Source organism: Hemicordylus capensis, chromosome 4 (genome assembly GCF_027244095.1).
Source record: "Hemicordylus capensis ecotype Gifberg chromosome 4, rHemCap1.1.pri, whole genome shotgun sequence".
NCBI lineage: Eukaryota > Metazoa > Chordata > Lepidosauria > Squamata > Cordylidae > Hemicordylus > Hemicordylus capensis.
In genome coordinates this window covers 5,931,964-5,951,478 of record NC_069660.1, presented here as the reverse complement: position 1 = coordinate 5,951,478, position 19,515 = coordinate 5,931,964, and the positions used below count along the sequence as shown (strand labels likewise).

At 46.4% G+C, this 19,515-nt stretch overlaps 1 long non-coding RNA gene across 1 annotated transcript; it reads right to left on the bottom strand.

Moving 5' to 3' along the window:
- Window positions 1-2,218: 2,218 nt before the first annotated feature.
- Window positions 2,219-17,814, bottom strand: LOC128324307 (uncharacterized). The gene is made up of 3 exons (XR_008306782.1): window positions 17,693-17,814; window positions 15,861-15,987; window positions 2,219-2,286 (listed from the first exon to the last, which is right to left on the bottom strand). It is a non-coding gene; the product is annotated as an uncharacterized LOC128324307 (long non-coding RNA).
- Between the last annotated feature and the right edge of the window lie 1,701 nt (window positions 17,815-19,515).

Genomic DNA, 19,515 nt, shown 5'->3' with positions numbered 1-19,515 from the left:
ACTTCGAATTACACTCGCGGCATTGAGGGAAGCAGCCCCCTCCCCCTCTGCTCTCGGTTTTCTTTCGAAACAAGTCTGCATGGCATGCTCCATGTTTTCTTTCTAGCCAATGGGAGAGGGGCAGAGAGAGAGCACCTGCAGAGATAGATCTGCATTTCTGAAGAAAGCATGCCTCTTATCATGCTAATGAGTCCACATCAGTGCCTCTCCCATTTGCTCCGGCATTTTCAGAAAAAGTAGCTTAAAATCAGCTTTTTAAAAACCTGGACATAAGTCGAGATAAGCTAGCATTTGCATCACAAAGCCCGGTCTGTGTGTGGAGTGGGTCCAAAAATCTCGAAGGGACTTCGAGGTGAGTTTGGCTAGTGCGTGAACACACACACTCACTTCCGAAGGAGATTCGGGGCAGAAGCCCTGTAATGCCTCCAGGTGATGCCAGGAGCTCCTTGATGATGCCATAGGTGGCCGGGGGTGGGTGCCACTTTAAGGGTGGAGGAGGGTGCACTTACCCCTCCCCCTGCTCCCCCGCCGGCTCTCATTGCCTGTAAAAGCCTTCGGGGCAGCTGTCGCCCCTTCCCCCTCTTCGGCCAGAAGTACCCTACCATCTTCTGCTGCTGCTGCTTCTCATGCATCAGATTTACTAGGTGATAACAACAGCGGCATTTGTTCCTGCTGAGATGTGAGTCTCCAGGTGCTGCAGGATGAATCACACACATGATTAGAACCAAATGAGAAGGCTGAGCAAGTGAGCCTGTCGGAGCCAACCATCAGGGAGACAGGACAGGAGCAGTTAGCTGTGGTGGTAGGGAGAACTGGTCTGCTAAACCTTACAGTGTGTTGCCAGATTTCTGTGAGATTTGATATCTGTTGCAAAAATTGCTGTTGCAAGAGGGACTACTGCATCTGCAAACAAAACAAACAAACAAAAAACCTACCTTCAGCTTGCTCACACATATGTAGCTGCCTTATACTGAGTCAGGCTATTGGTCCATCTAGCTCATCATTGTCTACACTGACTGGAAGCAACTCTCCAAGGTTTTCAGGCAGGAGTCTCTCCCAGCCCTACCTGGAGAAGCTGCCAGGGATTGAACCTGGGACCTTCTACATGCAAAGCAGATGCTCTACCATTGAGCTGTGACCCCATCCCATAAGGGGGAATATCATACAGCAGACACATATACTCACCCATCCAAATGCAAACCAAGATAAACCCTACTTGGCAAAGAGGACCATGCATGCCCACTACTGCAAGAGTTAATGATGCAAGTGACCCACAACCAGCAGGCTGTAGGACCTTTCCTGGAATTCATGAACTGCGTCAACGTCCAGGTAAAGGGCTGCACTTTAGATGATTAAAAAAAGCAACAGTTCAGAGAGAAGGATAAACCCTTTCTCATTTTCTTTGTGCAGGATTGTTCTGTATATGGATAGCAGTCACATATCTGTCCTTTTAACGGGATTTTGTATTTTATTTTCTCTGTAAGCAGTTTTTGTTACTTTGTTGTTGTTGTTGTTTTAGGCAGAAAAGTGGGGGGAAATATTAAACAACTTAATACATAATTTCTCCCTCCACATAATTTCTCCCTCCACCATTGGCAGTTTGCAATCATCACAGCCCCAAAGAGCTGCACCACGTAGCGGTGCTGGCTGTCTAGTTTGGCTCTCAGTTCTGGGGTGATGTTTTGCATTTAAGGGAACAATAAGACAATCAAGTATCAATTGGTGCTTAAAAGATTCTGGATTGTGACATTACCATTTAACCATGTGGTTGGAACCAAAATTTCTCCAAACTGAATTTCAAAGAGGAATTTCAGGGTCCCTTCCAAGGGGAGGTTGAAGTTCAAAGAGCATGTCAGGTTATTTCTCCTTGGGGAGACTCTTACATTCTCATGAATTTCAACTTCTCTTCAAGGAGAAATATATCTTGTCCGTTTCCGAAAGACCTGGAAACAATGTGATCTTTATGGGCACATAACCAGAGCTCTGCTGGCAAGAGGGAGGCACCGGCAGACTCCAAGTAACCCACAGATTGTGGGGGGTGGGATCCTGACCCAGTGCAACTCAGTGGAGAGGAATGTTCTCAGACTCAGAAGACACTTGCAGACAACCAGGTGGTGTTGCTAATGGAACTCTGGCGAAGAAGGGGAAAGAAGGGCTCGAACAAAAACAGCGGGACATTTCTCAGCTTGAAGAATACTCCCTCACAACAGTCTCAGTACCTTCTCCTTCTGAGGGGATAAGGTGTCTGAATAGTTTTCTCAACAGCCATTTCACAGCTTTTCATTTCTGAAAGAGAAAGGGTTTGACACATAACCAGGGGCATGGCCACCACTGGACTGTTGGGGGCTTGTGGTTATTTAGCAAAGTCTAAGGAAGCGACCACGCCAGTTACAAAGTGCAGAGTTTCGTTGCTGCAGCTATTTACAAAGTAAGAAAGGCGTAAGTTGTGGGCAGTATAAAAATGTGGTAAATAATGAAATAATGAAATTTAGAGTAACACGCATGGAGATCACTGTAGGGACTAAACTAAATTGATTTATTGGTGAAGTGCCACCTAATGGCGCAGCAGGGAAATGACAACTAGCAAGACGGAGGTTGCTGGTTTGAATCCCCGCTGGTATGTTTCCCAGGCTATGGGAAACACCTATATTGGGCAGCAGTGATATAGGAAGATGCTGAAAGGCATCATCTCATACTGCGCGAGAGGAGGCAATGAGGATCAGGAAAGGGGCTGAGTGACCCCATTCCTCTCCCGATACAGCCCATGCCCCCTATGTATGACATCCATGCAGGGGACAATGTTAGGGTACAAAGCTAGCACATGCCCATTTGCAATAAAATAGGGGGCACTGAAGGGAGCTTGTCCCCTGGACGCTAGCAAACTTCTGATGCCCCTACACAAGACTCTTGATTTGGGGTGTTAACCCACTCAAAATATCATAAAAACAAGAGCATCTGTCTTTTTAATTAGAATTTTAATAATTTTAATAATTTGTTTTTAATGACTGTTTTATGCTATTGTTTTTTTATTGTGTCATGTATTTTAATGTGTTGACTTTTAAATATTTTAAATTTTGTACACCCTCTAGAGATGTACATATCAGGTGGTTTGAAAATACGATAAATAAAATAAATATAATAAATATGTGTGAATTCTACTGAATGAAGAAATTGTGGACCATCTGTTAATCTGCTGATCATTGTATGTAGTGTACATACCACAGCCGGGGTGCTGTTAGGCCCGGACCTCGAGACGCAGCTCCAAGGCCCCGGCCACCCCATAGGAACATAGGAAGCTGCCAAATACTGAGTCAGACTCTTGGTCCATCTAGCTCAGTATTGTCTACACAGACTGGCAGCGGCTTCTCCAAGGTTGCAGGCAGGAATCTCTCAGTCTCAGCCCTATCTTAATAACAGAGCCCAACTGAGTGACAGGGAAGCCTTTTCGGGAGGCCTCCCAGTCTCCCCCTCAAGTCCCTCTCTAACGAATGAGGAAAAAGCTCTCCAACGTTTTTTGAGTGAGACTCTGGGTTTAGATGATAAGGCCTTGGCAGTATATAATGATTTGGATTTTTTCCCAATCCATCACGAAGAGAACTTTAAATCGCAGTATAGACCGGAGTCAAATTTACATATTACCACCCAAGACCAGCTAGCCAGCTAGATAGACTCTGGGCTCCCCCTTCTTTTGAAGTCTACAGGTGTAAACTAGTACTTACCCCATGGTCAGACCATGCGGCTGTGGGATTTATTTGTAATCTCTCTGAGGTAATTCCACATGGTAAGCCCTTGTGGCGATTACACCCAAAAATGTTAAGTGATGAATATCTCAAAGGTCTCCTTTTATCAGAACTGAGGAGACAGATCCCTCGGCTACTAGAGGCAGAAGATAATCCTTTGGGAGCCTGGGAGACACTTAAAAAGAGGGTGGGCTGCCGTACTAGGGCAGTGACCAGCCGGACATATAAGATAGGGGTCAAAAATTATCAGAAAGCGATCACCCAACATCTGAGGATTGTTGATAAGATGAACAGGGGAGAAGCCTTCGACGTGGAATCATACCGCCGCTACAAAGAGACAATCAGGACATTTCAAAATGAGCTGCGGCGCAGGCGTTTAGAAAATAAGTGGTATCGCTTCAAAGGGTCTGTAGTTGAAAAAGGGGAGTGGGCAAAGGACAAGATGCATGCATCTAGTTTGACATTCCAAGGCCTGAGATTGGATGGAAGTAGCCCACTAATGGCTGACCCCCACGATATGTTAAAAATCATGGCCCAATTCTATACAAACCTGTATGCATTGAAGGATATTTCTGTAAAGGACATTCAATCCTATCTAGATAGGTTCTGCAGTCTGAATGAATATGGTCTCGGCTATTCCCTCACTGAGGGGGAAAAAAGCTCTTTGACCCATCCTGTAACGATAGAAGAGGTCAGAGCAGTTATCTCAGCGGGAAAGAACACATCGGCCCCGGGGCCTGATGGTCTGACATGGCCTTTCTATAAGATTTACGCAGACCAGCTACTACCAGTTTTAGTAAAATTATTTAATTTTGTCTTAGACAATGGGCGTTTAAATAGGTCCTTTGGGGACGGCCTCTTAATTTTTCCCCCCAAGAAAGGTGACACCACATTACCACAAAACTGGAGACCGATAACCCTCACAAATATCAATTACAGAATCTTTGCCATTTTCGAATGAAAATGAAATCTCTGTAATACTAGACCTCTTCTGGGAGTATGGCAAGATCTCGGGCTCCGAATTAAATGCTGACAAAAGCGTATTTGTTAAAATGGACCCCGGACACCAGCAACTCTCATGCCTACCAATCTCTGAATGTAAAAGCGAAGGGGTCCCAGAGTCCAAACTGAAGTGCGTAGATACAGTAAACATTTTGGGGATTGAATATGGGATTAAGGAAAAAGCCTGGGGGGAAAATTGGACAGATTGGGAAGAAAAAGTAATGCTTAAAATCACTATGTGGGAAAAATGGAGCCTTGCCATGTACCAGAAAGCGGTTTACATCCGGACTTACCTGATACCCCCGGTGCATAACCTGGCGGTAGTCTATCCTCCCCCGCTCGATCTCCTTCGGAGAGTTGAAAGCCAGATCTTCCATCTAGTATGGCACACAGCGTCCTTCCCTTTGGCCCGTGGCCCGTGCGGTAGCATTTAAGGAGGTTGAGCGGGGAGGCCTAGCCCTACCTGCCCTGCAACCCTATTTTGTAACTGAATTCATGTCCTACAATTTTGGAAACTGGATTTTCGTGAATGTCCATGATATGTCCAACCTCCTGCAAAAAACCTGGGTCTCGCTTTTCGCACTGCATTGGTGCAAGTCAGCATGGGGCATAGCATGGTGGGGGAAAGGATCTTTCAATGGCAATATCACACAAGTATTAAAAAAAGAACACCCGGACTACTTGAGAGATTTGTTATTCACACTTAAAAAATGGAAGGTTGAACCAGATCTATTTAAAGGATCCTCCTCAGTTAAGCAGCTAAGGAAAACAATTTATGGAGAGATTCTAGAAGTGGGTTTCTTAAAACCTGATTTAGAACATAAACACTACAAACACCGCACTTCACAGTACTTGTTGCAACCCGATCACCCTATCGCTCTCTTTAAGGAGAAAAAAGTCCCTTTCCATTTATGGGAAACAAGGTGGCACTTATACCATCAAGTACTACCACTTAATGCAGCTAAGCCATGGCTCCCAGAGGACCAGCAAGAGTGCCTTAAAATCACCTGCAAACAGAAAGCTAGTGAGCTAGGCAAAACATTCAGGGAAACCCACTCACATTTCTTAAAAGAGTGTGTGGCAGCCAAAAGAGTGTGGCAGGGAGTAAGCAAGCTGTTAGAGTGGCCTGATTTGGAAAAACAGACTTGGGAAGAACTAACCTTGGGTTTGAGCGATAGAACCTCCTTTTGAGGTCCCAGAAAGAAACCTTCAAGGAAACGAGATGGAACGGGTGCCCTCATACTAGGGAATTGGAACGTTCCCCTTCTCGTAAACAGGTTAGTAAACCTGTATGTCATTTCTGCAATGCTCCTGCATAGGAATAGGGAGGGAAGACGCGACCAAGAGGTTCATGCAGATGAGACAGTAAATTTCTTCTGGAAAAGTTTGTATGGTTATGTGCAAAAAGACAAGAGTATCTCTTCTAAACAGCAATGGGACAAATTGTGGAAATGGACATCGGACGTAACCCCCCCCCCCCGATTACCTGATGTGCCTTGAAATCCCCCACCCCCGAGTTACAGTACTACCTGCATATACTTCATAACCTTGTGCGTTTCCAAATCCTTGTGTGTAAATCTCTGTAGATATATCATGTACAAACAACCACTTTGTATATAATTGTGCTTTGGCATCGTACTGTATGCTTTGGTAGTTTGTTGGTTCAATAAAAAAATCTTGTCCTATTAAAAAAAATTTTAAAAAAATCTTGTCCTATCTTGGAGATGCCGCCAGGAAGGGGACTTGGAATGTCTAGTCTCCCTTTCATATGCAACCAGGGTGGACCCTGCTTAGCTAAGAGGACAAGTCATGCTTGCTGCCACAGGACCAGCTCTCCTCTCCTTTTAACCTGGATGAAAGGACAAGACAATACAGAACCTCCTGCCAGCAGCCAGCACCATGCAGCAGCCCCCACAAGCTCCACAATGCCTCCTTCCAGCAGCCTGGCTGGCCATCCCGAGGCTTTCTTTTTGCTTGCCAGCAAATAGGCTGCTGCTGCTGCCACTGCTCCCCCCACACCCAGCAATCAGCTGTTCAGCGGGTGGGCGGGGCTTGCACAGAGGCCTCTGCCTGCCTCCTGCCTGTGCAGCAGCAGCAGGGGCCGGCAGGCTGCTCAGCAGCAGAGGCTGGGCAGAGGGGCCAGAGCTAGCTGCCCCGGACTTGTTCAAGCCCTCTGCCCTGCCACCCCCATGTGCCTGCCTTATCCTCAGAGACTTCCAGAAGGTGCGTGAGACTACTGGGCTTGTGTGGGGGTTATGCCCCCTCCCCCTTTGTATATTTCCGGGATGGCTTGGCCGAGGACTTTATTTATTTATTTACTTATTTATTTATTTATTGTTGCCTTTCGTTAAAAGACAACCCCAAGGCGGTTTACAAAAGTTAAAACAATAGCAATAGCAATAGCACTTACATTTATATACCGCTCTATAGCCGGAGCTCTCTAAGCGGTTTACAATGATTTAGCATATTGCCCCCAACATTCTGGGTACTCATTTTACCGACCTCGGAAGGATGGAAGGCTGAGTCAACCTTGAGCCCCTGGTCAGGATCAAACTTGTAACCTTCTGGTTACAGGGCGGCAGTTTTTACCACTGCGCCACCAGGGGCTCGTTTTACATACAATGAAAAGACAATAAAACATACAATGAAAAGACAATAAAAATATTAAGCTAAAAAATATAAAAACAAACCAAATTTAAAATCTATAAAATGCAAGCATAAAAACAATACAGCAGGTAAAAACACACAGAAGCAGCAGTAAAAACGATTATGTAAAAGCTTGGATAAACAGCCAAGTTTTAACAAGCTTTCTAAAAGCTGTGATGGAGTCCGAGGAGCGAATGGCCACTGGGAGAGCATTCCAGAGTCTAGGGGCAGCAACAGAGAAGGCCCTGTCCCGAGTGCACGACAGCTGGGCCTCTCTCATTGTCGACACCCGGAGCAGAGCCCCCTCAGATGACCTTGTCAAGCAGGCAGCAACCCTTGGGAGCAGGAAGTCCCTCAAATACCCCAGGCCCAAACCGTTTAGGGCTTTAAAGGTCAAAACCAGCACCTTGAATTGGACCTGGAAATGAACCGGCAGCCAGTGCAACTCTTTCAGAATGGGGGTGATGTGCTCCCAACGGGCAGCTCCGGATAAAACCCTAGCTGCCACGTTTTGCACTAGCTGCAGTTTCCGGATATTCTTCAAGGGCAGCCCCACATAGAACGCGTTACAGTAATCCAGCCGCGACGTGAATAAGGCATGGGTAACCATGGCCAGATCTGCCTTCTCGAGAAAGGGACGCAGTTGGCACACTAGCCGAAGCTGTGCAAAGGCACCCCTGGCCATCGCCTCCACCTGAGCTTCCAAAAGCAGAGCCGGGTCCAGTAGTACACCCAAGCTGCGTACTTGCTCCTTCAAGGGGAGTGCAACCCCATCCAGAACCGGTAAAATCTCCTCATCCCGATTGGCTCTCCTACTGACCAACAGTACCTCCATCTTATCTGGATTCATTTTCAGTTTGTTAGCCCACATCCAACCCATCACGGCCTCCAGCCCCCGATTCAGGACATCCACCGCCTCCCTAGGATCAGATGAAAAGGAGAGATAGAGCTGAGTGTCATCCGCATATTGCTGACAACTCAGTCCAAGCTCCTGGATGACCTCTCCCAGCAGCTTCATGTAGATGTTAAACAGCATGGGGGGCAAGACCGATCCCTGCGGGACCCCACAGGCCAACGGCCACGGGGCTGAGCAGTAGTCCCCCAGCACCACCTTCTGGACCCTTCCCCCAAGAAAGGACTGGAACCACTGCAACACAGTGCCTCCGATTCCCATACTCCAGAGGCGGCCCAGAAGGATACCATGGTCGATGGTATCGAACGCCGCCGAGAGGTCCAGCAGAACCAACAGGGATGCACTCCCCCTGTCTAGTTCCCGGCATAGGTCATCCACTAGAGCGACCAAGGCAGTCTCAGTCCCATACCCGGGGTGGAAGCCAAATTGAAAAGGGTCCAGATAATCCGTATCATCCAAGACCCTCTGCAGCTGGGACGCCACCACACGCTCCATCACCTTGCCCAGAAAGGGAAGGTTAGATACAGGTCTATAGTGATCCAGGTTGGAGGGATCAAGGAAGGGCTTTTTTAATACTGGTCTTACCACCGCCTCCTTGAGGCACGATGGCATCCTGCCCTCCCTTAATGAAGCATTAATGATCACCTCCAGCCATCTACCTGTCCCCTCCCTGGCAGCTTTTATTAGCCATGAAGGGCAAGGGTCAAGAGCGCACGAAGTCGCCCGCACACTGCCCAGGATCTTGTCCACATCCTCAGGCCGCACCAACTGAAAAGAATCCAACACAATGGGACCAGATGGTACCAGAGGCACGTCTGCCGGAACTGCCAAAACTCAGGTCAGCACGGATGCGAGCAACTTTATCTGCAAAGTGACAGGCAAACTGATCACAAAGAGCTGTAGATGACTCCTCCCCCATTGTCTGGGGGGATGTGTGGAGCAAGGTTTTTACCACACGAAACAGCTCTGTTTGTCTGCACTGAGCAGACGCAATGGAGGTGGAGAAAAAGCATTTCTTCGCCGCCCCCACCACCACGGAGTAGTCCCTAAAATGGGCTCTAGCCCGTGTTCGGTCGGATTCGTGACGACTCTACCTCCAGTGTCGCTCCACCCGTCGTCCGAGTTGCTTCATCGCCCTAAGCTTTGATAACAAGTACATATGTTGGGCAGGGAGGGAGGGCTCTTTATATTTAATTTGAAATGGACTAGTCAATTCATTGATTTTTAATAATTTTAAATTTAAAAAATCCTATGTTGCTTGTTTCATGGCAGAAAATTACAAAAACTTCTAGAACTCCGGATCAAAATGCTGACAGTGACTGGGAGTTGCAGGAGGAAATCAGGGAGGTGTCAAGGAGAGGCAGGACAGTAATTACCCACTTCAATTACCCACACATAGACTGGGTAAATTCACAGTCAGGTGGTAATAATAATAATAATAATAATAATAATTTGATTTCTATACCGCCCTTCCAAAAATGTCTCAGAGCGGTTTACACAGAAAATAACAAACAAATAAGATGGAACCCTGTCCCCAAAGGCCTCACATTCTAAAAAGAAACATCAGACAGACACCAGCAACAGTCACTGGAAGTACTGTGCTGGGGGTGGATAGGGCCATTTACTCTCCCCCTGCTAAATAAAGAGAATCACCACGGTAAAAGGTGCCTCTTTGCCCAGTTAGCAGGGGTTTTACCCAGTTAGCAGGGGGTTTTGCCCAGTTAGCAGGGGTAATGACAAAGAGGTCCAATTTCTAGATACGCGCTAAATGACTGTGCCCTAGAACAGTTAGTCTTGGAACCAACCAGAGAGAAGATGACCTTGGACTTAATCCTGAGTGGCACCCCGGACCTGGTGCAGGATGTCAGTGTCATCGACCCTTTAGGGAACAGTGACCATAGTGCGATCAAATTCAGCATACATGCAGGGAGAGAATCACCAAGGAAGTCTAACACAGACACTTTGAATTTCAGAAGAGGAACGTCTCCAAAATGAGGAATATGGTGAAAATAAAACTGAAAGGGAGAATCAGGAGAGTCAATTCGCTCCAGAATGCATGGAGTTTACTCAAAATCACAATACTAAAAGCCCATTTAAAGACACCACTAAATCCAGGAGGCTGCCAGCATGGCTAACAGGTAAAGTTAAGGAAGCCATAAAGGAGGAGGAGACTTCCTTCCAAAATTGGAAGGCCTACCGAAATGAAGAGAACAGAAAGGAACACAAAATCTGGCAAAAGAATCTGGCCCGGTTCCGAGTTGCCACCAGACGTGCCAGTGGTAACCAGAGACGGATCTCTCCAGAAGACCTCAACGTGCGATGGGGATCATACAGAAGAAGGTATCTTCTAAGGTAACCTCTAAATACTCTCTAAGGTAACCTGGACCTAAGCCATTTAGAGATTTAAAGAGGTTGTGTTGTGAACAACATTGTGTGGCCCACAATGTTCCATGTTTCTCCACTCTCTTCCAGGCCACATGCATGGCTGTTGTGGAGTGGGGTGGGGTGAGGAGGGGTATACAAAAGGCATCACGATGCTACAACTCTATCTATCTATCTATCTATCTATCCATTTATTTATGTTTACATTTACATCGCACTCTTTCTCCAAGGAGCCCAGAGAAGTGTACATGACTATGTTTAGACTATGCTAACTTATCATCACAACAACCCTATGAGGTAGGTTAAGCTGAGAGATAAGTGACTGGCCCAGAGACACCTAGTGAATTCCATGGCTGAAGGGGGATTTGAATTCAGTCATCTGGAGCGATCCGTCTCCGGTTACCACTGACACGTCTGGTGGCAACTTGGAACCGGGCTTTTTCTGTAGCTGTTCCTGGCCTGTGAAATGCAGATATCCATAGTTTGGGCTAATTGTTGGCCTTCAAGAAAGCCCTAAAGACTTACTTGTTTGGCCTGGACTTCCAAGATTTTAAAATTGGTTTTAAGTATTCTTAATTGGTTTTATATCGCTCTGAACTGTTTTAAATTTGTTTTTATATTTTTCTAACCTATTTGTTTTAAATGGTGTTTGTTTTTGTATTTTACTTGCTACCATTTTCTGCGGCAGCCATGTGTTTATCTTAGCATAATGTCTACTTTGGTTCATTGTTTGCAGGAGGCTTTTAAAAACTGGGACAGATGAAGCAGGCTGGATACGTTTGGAGGGCATTTATTTCCCCCCCCCAAGTAAAAGGGAATCAATGAATACTGAGGGGGTTTGAGTCAAAAGTTATTCTGGCTTCCTCTCACTGAGGCCTTTCTCCTTGGGGATTGTTGTGGGACAGATTAGGTTGGAAGGGCCTAATAGCTCCCACGCAGGCACAGACCCATTTCCAACACATTAGAGGAGTCAATTGTGCAGCGATTTTAGGAGTCGTAACTTCTTACTGTCTGCAGTTAATGAAATCTGGGGAGCCAATATAACAACCGATGGCAGCTAGGGGTGCCTCTCTGTAATCTAAATCTCCTGCTCAGGCTTGTCTGTCAGTTTCAATCAAGCTCAGTTTTCCAGGGAAATTGCCTAGGAAATGGTCTGATTTAGCATATGAAAGGGAGTTTTGCAAAAGAGTAATTTCTGCTTCAGCCCCTCACACGTCTGCATTTGGTCAAAGAAAACAGAGGGGCCAGAGAAGTCAAACAGGTACAGCATTGCTTTTAAAAGTTCATGTGTTCTCGCTTGGGCACATTTCCAGCACAAATCTTTGGATCAAGTTCAAGCTTCCTTGCCCTGATCTAGCAATCTGAGACAAAAGGGTGTCAGGATACCAGCAGAAACAAGATATTCATACCTCCTTGGGATTCTCCCAGTCAAATATGTTCCAGATAAACACAGAGGCCTTTCATCTGGATATTTCAGAGGCTCTTTGTAATGAATCTAATTTGGTCACTGCAAAGCCAGATGGAAAAGATATTATCCTTCTACGGCATGAGGAGAGAATTTCATAATTCTCTAGTCTCAAAGAACAATCAGAGTTGCTAACTCATCAAGCCATCTTCCCTCTCTTATTACTGAAATTACAAGACACCCAGTGAAATTGATTGGCTGTAGGACAGACAAAAGTGCACTTCTTATAAGGCATAATTAAATTATGGAATTCACTGCCCAAAGATGTGTGATGGTTACTAGGGCACGCCCTCCGCTCTTGCCTGTGGGCTTCCCAGAGGCATCAGGTGGGCCATCATGTGAAACAGGATACCGGATTAGATGGGCCTTAGGCCTGATCCAGCAGGGCTGTTCTGATGTTCTAGGGCTGTGTAGCCAAATAGGTCTGAGGGTCAGACAGGTCTGGTATGCCCTCATACTGATGTGGATGGGGCTCATTCCTGGGTCCGCTTAACCAATCAGTCAGACACAAGGATTGGGAATTATTAATTGAGGTTTTATTGCTCTGCAGTTAGCAGTAGGTAATCAATAGGCGCATGCTCTCAAACTGAGTACAGTTTGGTTACAGGTGCACCTTACATTTATACAAACAATCTAAATGATGCCGACACCCTAGACACAGTATGGTAGTCCAAGTGTCTAGTATGCATGCAGATGATTCATTCTTCATCTGGTGATTACTCCTTATTTGGTTAGATCCTGTTTTCTAGGGGTGTGCATTTTGGAATTTTTTTGTTTCAATTTGTATCCGAATCGAAACATCCCCGTTTTGTTTTGTACCCACATTTTCTGAATCCGAATCAGCCCTGTTTTGTTTTGTAGCCAAATTTTCTGAATCCGAATCGATTTGGATTTTTAAAAAGGGTCCCAGGGCAAAAAAGAGTGGGTGGTGGTGGTAGTGTCCAATGGGTGGAAGCTACCACCCAAATTTCAAAGGAATTAGGCAAAGGGCTGATTTTTGGTGTGAAATTTTTTAAAGTTTACACATCTTTAAGAATTTCCCCATAGGGAATGATGGGGATTCCAGCAAATGTATCGCTTCAAATCAAGGGGAAAGGGATGACCCAGAGCAGAGTGTGGTGGGTGGTAGTGCCCAATGGGGACAAGGAAACTTCCAGAATTATTTCAAAGGAATTGGGCAAAGGGCTGATTTTTTGTGATTTGTTGAAGTTTACGTGTCTTTAAGATTTCTCCCATGTGGAATAATGGAGGTTTCAGCAGCCCCATAATTCCACTTGGGGGGCACTGGGGTTGCCCAGAGCGAGGGGTTGTGTAGTGCACATAGGGTGCCAACCACCCCCACAAGCCTGTGGGGTACTGGGTTTTGTTGTTTCTGAGGTGTTCATTGTAGATTCTCTGGTAGCATTTGAGATTTTCAGTGAAAAACAAGAATCCACTCTCATATGCTACCAGAGAATCTACACTCAGAACACCACAGAAACAGCAGAACCCAGCACCCCATGGGTTAGCAACCCTTCCCCTGGCCAATGTGGGGTCAGTAAAGAGTGGGAAGAAGCAAAAGAGCCAATGGGGAACAAGGAGGGAATTGTCAGCAGGTCAGCCCATGAGTTAGGTCACTGATCAGAAGGCTGGAAGGGTGGGAAATTCAAAGAGATGTCAAACACAAAATGGAGACTGACTCAGAGATCACCACAAAATGGAGGTCCGAAACAACAAAACGTTTTGTAGCCGAAACAGGGATGTTTCGTTTTGTATACAAAACTTTTGGATCTGGAAAATGGGTGTTTTGTTTCGTCTACAAAACACCTGAAACAGGCTGTTTTGGGTACAAAATGTTTTGTATCCGAAACGTTTCGCACATCCCTACTGTTTTCTTAACTGTGTCAGTGAAAAACCGTGAGAACCTTGACTATGTTAACAAGTTTCATAGATACAATGTTGCTTGAACATAGGTCTCCCCAGTCCTAGACCAGCACTCTAATCACTAAATTATGCCTGGACAGAGCTCCCCCCATGTCTCCCCCCCCCCCACCCGCTTCTCCTGCCTTCCCCTGCCCTCTTCCCATTCCCTCTTCCCATTCCCATCCCCTTCGGCCTGTGCCGAAGGACAACAGCATAATGGCCTCTTTTAGAGATGAAGCCAGTCACTTGGTCCTGGACGCTTGCTCCTTCCCCTTGCCACGGCTTCCATTTAAAACAGCACCAATCCACCCCCTGCCAAAAAATGAAGTCTTTAGAACCCCAGCTGACATGGTAGATTCTGGGGATTTTAGCTGCCCAGAGAACAATTGTTATGGGGAGCCAGCGTGGTCTAGTGGTTAGAGTGCTGGACTAGGACCGGGGGAGACCCGAGTTCAAATCCCCATTCAGCCATAATACCAGCTGGGTGACCCTGGGCTCCTTGGAGGAAGAGCGGGATATAAATGCAAAATAATAATAATAATAATAATGGGGCAGCCAACAAATAAAATTGTTGTCATTATTTTAAAGGCTACATCGATTTAGAGAACTACAATTCCCACAATCCACCCCACCATGTCAGCTAGGTTCCTAAGGACCTTAATGAAAAATGTGCCTTTTAAAAGCAGCAAGCTGCCAGGTAGCTGCTCTATCTCCAGGAGAGGACATTGTGCAGCTATCCTCAGGTCCAGGTAAAGGAGGGAAACAAGGAAAGGCAGGGAAAGGGTGGCAACAGCCAGAGAGGGAAGCAGGGAAAGAAAATTTCTCTGACATTCCTTTGGAGAAAGCTTGGATCTATTCTGATCCGACCCTGACAGCTCTGAGGAATCCATGTCAGCCCTTGTGAATTTCTCTGTCAGGTCAGTTTTGTAATGGATCTGACATTTTTTGCTCTGCAAGAGTAGTCTAATGGCTACTATTTCAAGCGGCTTTTAAAAGGACTAAATAAAATCATGGATGGACCTTTAATGGCCGTTAGCCCTGATAGCTCAATAGAACTTTCATGCATAGAGGTAGCATACCTCTGATTACAAGAGGAGAACTGGTCTTGTGGTAGCAAGCATGACTTGTCCCCTTAGCTAAGCAGAGCCCACCCTGGTTGCATATGAAAGGGAGACTAGAAGTGTGAGCACTGCAAGAGATTCCCCTCAGGTGATGAAGCCGCTCTGGGAAGAGCAGAAGAAGGTTTCAAGTTCCCTCCCTGGCAGCATCTCCAAGATAGGGCGGAGAGAGACTCCTGCCTGCAACCTTGAAGATGCTGCTGCCAGTCTGTGAAGGCAATACTGAGCTAGATAGACCAATGGCCTGACTCAGTATATGGCAGCTTCCTATGTTCTATGTTCCTATGTACAAACAGCAAAGGATAAACAAAAAGAGAAGGCCAGAGCTTCCATGCCCTGCGTGTGAGTGCAAAGGGACATCTCAGTGGCCACTGTAGTCCAACAGGATCTGGGAATCTGTTTATTTTTTATTATTATTTTATTTAAAATATTTCTATACCGCCCAAAACTTGTGTCTCTGGGAGGTTTACAATTATAATCATGTAAAACATTTTACAATTTTAAATCATTTAAATCTAAGTCCCCTGTACCAGAGTGCACTATGCCAGTAATCCTGATGTAACACAACATGTATCCAAAGCTTGCATAGGAGGTCAGCGCTGTTGCACAGGAAGCTCACTGCTGATCCCCAAGACCACCACTGTGCCCGGAATCTCCCTGCAGTGCGGGCAGAGCAACTCTCTTCGACTCACCCAGATAGGAAGGAGGTCCATCTGGAGGGAGGTTGCCAAGGACCTCTGGAAACCTGGAGCAGGCTCTGCATGCGTGTGCTGTACTCCTAAGCTCTAGTCCCTCCCCAGTTCTGCAAACTTGGTGAGGCTGAAAGAGAGAGAAAACACCCAGCAAGCTTCATGGGGGAGTTGAGATCTGAACCTGGGTCACTGTAATATGCCCCAATAGAAAAGTCTTTCATAAGGCCAAGATGTGCTGATCTTGTCCCAGGCAGGGCTGTGTTTTGTACAGCGGTTTCTGTTTACCCAGGAGAGCAATTTGAAAGGTTACCACCAAGAAACTGTTTACAAGATGGGAGGTTGCAGCTATGCAGGCTGGTGGCTTTTGGCTTTTGGGTTTTGTTTTTGTTTTGTTTACATATTTTTATACCGCCCAAAATTTACATCTCTGGGTGGTTTACAACAAAATAAAAACAGAAAGTAAAACATTAGTTAAAACAAAAATGAAAAGTTGAAAACATTACAACAATTTAAAAATTTTAAAACAATATTTTAAAACAGCATTAAAACCATTAAAACAATATTAATTAAAAGCCTGGGTGAACAGATGCATCTTCAAAGACTTTTTTAAAGCTGTCAGAGATGGGGAGACTCTTATTTCACTAGGGAGCGCATTCCAAAGCCTCGGGGCAGCAACGGAGAAGGCCCGTCCCCGAGTAGCCACCAGATGAGCCACTGGTGGCAGTTGCAGACGGACCTCTCCAGTTGATCATAGTGGGCAGTGGGATTCATGATGAAGAAGGCGTTCTCTTAAATACCCAGGGCCCAAGCTGTTTAGGGCTTTATAGGTTAAAACCAACAGCTAGTATTTTGCCCAGAAACGTATTGGCAGCCAATGTAGCTCCTTCAATACAGGAGTTATATGGTCTCTCCGAGATGACCCAGAGACCAGCCTGGCTGCCGCATTCTGGACCAACTGTTGTGTCCGGACTACATACAAGGGCAGCCCCACATAGAGCGCATTGCAGTAATCCAGTCTGGAGATTACCAGCAGATGCACCACTGTTTTTGAGGTTGTTCACCTCGAGAAATGGACGCAGCTGATGTATCAGCCGAAGCTGATAGAAGGCACTTCTGGCCACTGCCTCGACCTAGGAGACCAGGGAGAGGCTTGGATCCAGAAGCACCCCTAGACTGCATACCTGTTTCTTCTAGGGAAGTGTGACCCCATCCAGAACAGGGAGATCAAAATCGTCTCTCGAGTTCCAACCCCACACAATGCGTACCTCCATCTTATCTGGATCCAGTCTCAGTTTGTTATCCCTCATCCAGCCCATCACCGACTCCAGGCAGCCATGTAGGGAGGTTATCCCAATGATGCTGACATGGAGAAATAGGTTTGGGTGTCATCAGAATACTGATAGCACCCTGCACCAAATCCCCTGATGATCTCTCCAAGTGGCTCCATGTAGATGTTAAACAACATCGGAGACAATATGGAGCCCTGAGGCACACCATACAAGAGTTCAGATTTTGAAGAACAGGCGTCTCCAAGGGACACAATTTGGAACCTGCCCAAGAGGAAGGAGTGGAACCACCACAAAGCAGTGCCTCCAACCCCCTCAGACGCTCCAGAAGGATACTATGGTGGATAGTATTTTCCCCAGTCAGTGGAAGTAGCTCGTAGACCTGCAGTACTTTCCAAGTGAGAACAGGATGACGGACTTTCTTACAAAGCCTTTGGTCGGAGAGAGGCATTGCAGGCTCTCAAGGGTAATGAACTTAGTGGGCTAATGCTTCAGCTGTTGAGGAGGGGTGTTGTTGGGATACGCAACAGCGGTAGCCTAACTTACTGTGTATAGTTTGCATGTAATCCACTATGAAGCCAGAGGGGGCCCTGTCGCTTCCTCAGTACGGGTTGGGCTAGCTAGGAGTTTCTGTTCTCCTTCCTGTTCCTGTTCTTGCTTGTTCCTGTGTGGGAGTCAGCAAGTTCTGTACTGACCTCAGTATAGAACTTGCTGACTCGCACACAGGAACAGGAGCAAGCAGTAACAGGAAGGAGAGTAGAAACTCCTAGCTAGCCCAACCCGTACTGAGGAAGCGACAGTGCCCCCTCTGGCTTGCATGGGTGTTTGTTCTGAAAACCATGCGGACAGCTCACATTCTGCAACACAGAACCGAGCGACCAAGGTGATCAGGGGTCTGAAGCACCTTCCTTATGAGGCAAGGCTGCAAAATCTGAGGCTCCTTAGTTTGGAAAAGAGGTGGATATAGGGAGACAAGATAGAGTTGTATAAAATTATGCATCGCATAGAGAGAGTAGACAGAAATATATTTTCCTTCCTCTCTCACAAATCTAGAACCAGGGGCCATCCCATGAAACTGAAGGCCAGGAAATTTAGGACCAACAAAAGGAAGTACATTTTCACACAACACATAATTAAGCAATGGCATTCTCTGCCGCAAGATGTGGTGACAGCCAACAGCCTGGGTGGCTTTAAAATGGATGGGGGTTAGACCAATTCATGGAGGACAGGTCTAGTAATGGCTACTAGTCTTGTGGCTATAGGCCACCTCCAGCCTCAGAGGCAGGATCCCTCCAAATACCAGTTGCAGGGGAGCAACAGCAGGAGAGCGGGCATGCCCTCAGCTCTTGCCTGTGGGCTTCCCAGAGGCAACTGGCAGGCCAGTGTATGAAACAGTTCCCTCTAAAGCGTGCATGCACTCACAAGTTTTTTGACGTCCTCTCAGTTAATTTTAGATCCTGCTCAGGTTGAATCAGGAAGACCCCACTCCGAATGAACATGCACACACACTGCCTTGATACTTCCTCCCAGAACAAAACTCATTCCGTACAGAGATGAGAAAAACTAGAGGGACCACTGCAGGTACTGGATTAGATAGGCCCTGGGCCTGATCCAGCAGGGCTGTTCTTATGTTGCCAAATTCCAGCCCTAGAAGCTGAAAAATTGAGCACAGTTTCACTTTAACCAAAACCAACTCCTGTGGAAAACAAAAGAGCCGCCTCCTTTCTCTTAATTTAGCTGTGGGGACGCTTGGGGCAGCAGGGAGAGCCCGCTCCAGCCAGGACCCCTCTTTCGAGTGCCTAGGTGTTCATTTGCGTTCCCCCTCCATTTTTCTTTCCTTGAAAATAAAATGCACTGTCCCTCCTCCATCTTCCTCCTGCACCAATATTTTCTCTTTCTTTGTGGTCACTTTTTAAAGGTTGTAAAACTTTCATACAAAGGAAATTAAAAAACCCCAAGGAGCTATTTTCAAAATAATTTCCCAATCAAAACATATTCCCTCAGTAAATCTAATTTGTAGGAAATAAAGAACAAAGCGTTACAATAAAGGGCTTTTCAGCAGATGCTAATGGCTTACATGTGGAGATGGCCTGGCTGACGTTTAGCCACCCCGCCCCATCTAAGAAGCCGGCAACTCACAGAGGAGGGCTCCACTTTCCCAAACCTTTCATATCCTTCGTGGTCCCGATCCATGGACTAGAAGCAGGCCCCAATCCATGAGCACAGAAGGCGGTGGCTGCAATCAGCTGGGGCAATCCCAGGGCCCTCTCTCGCCCCTGACACCATTATATCTCTAGCTCAAGAGAAAACTGCATAGGAGGGCAGGCGCCACATAACTGAGGAGCTCAGAGTGAGCTGGATAACAACAC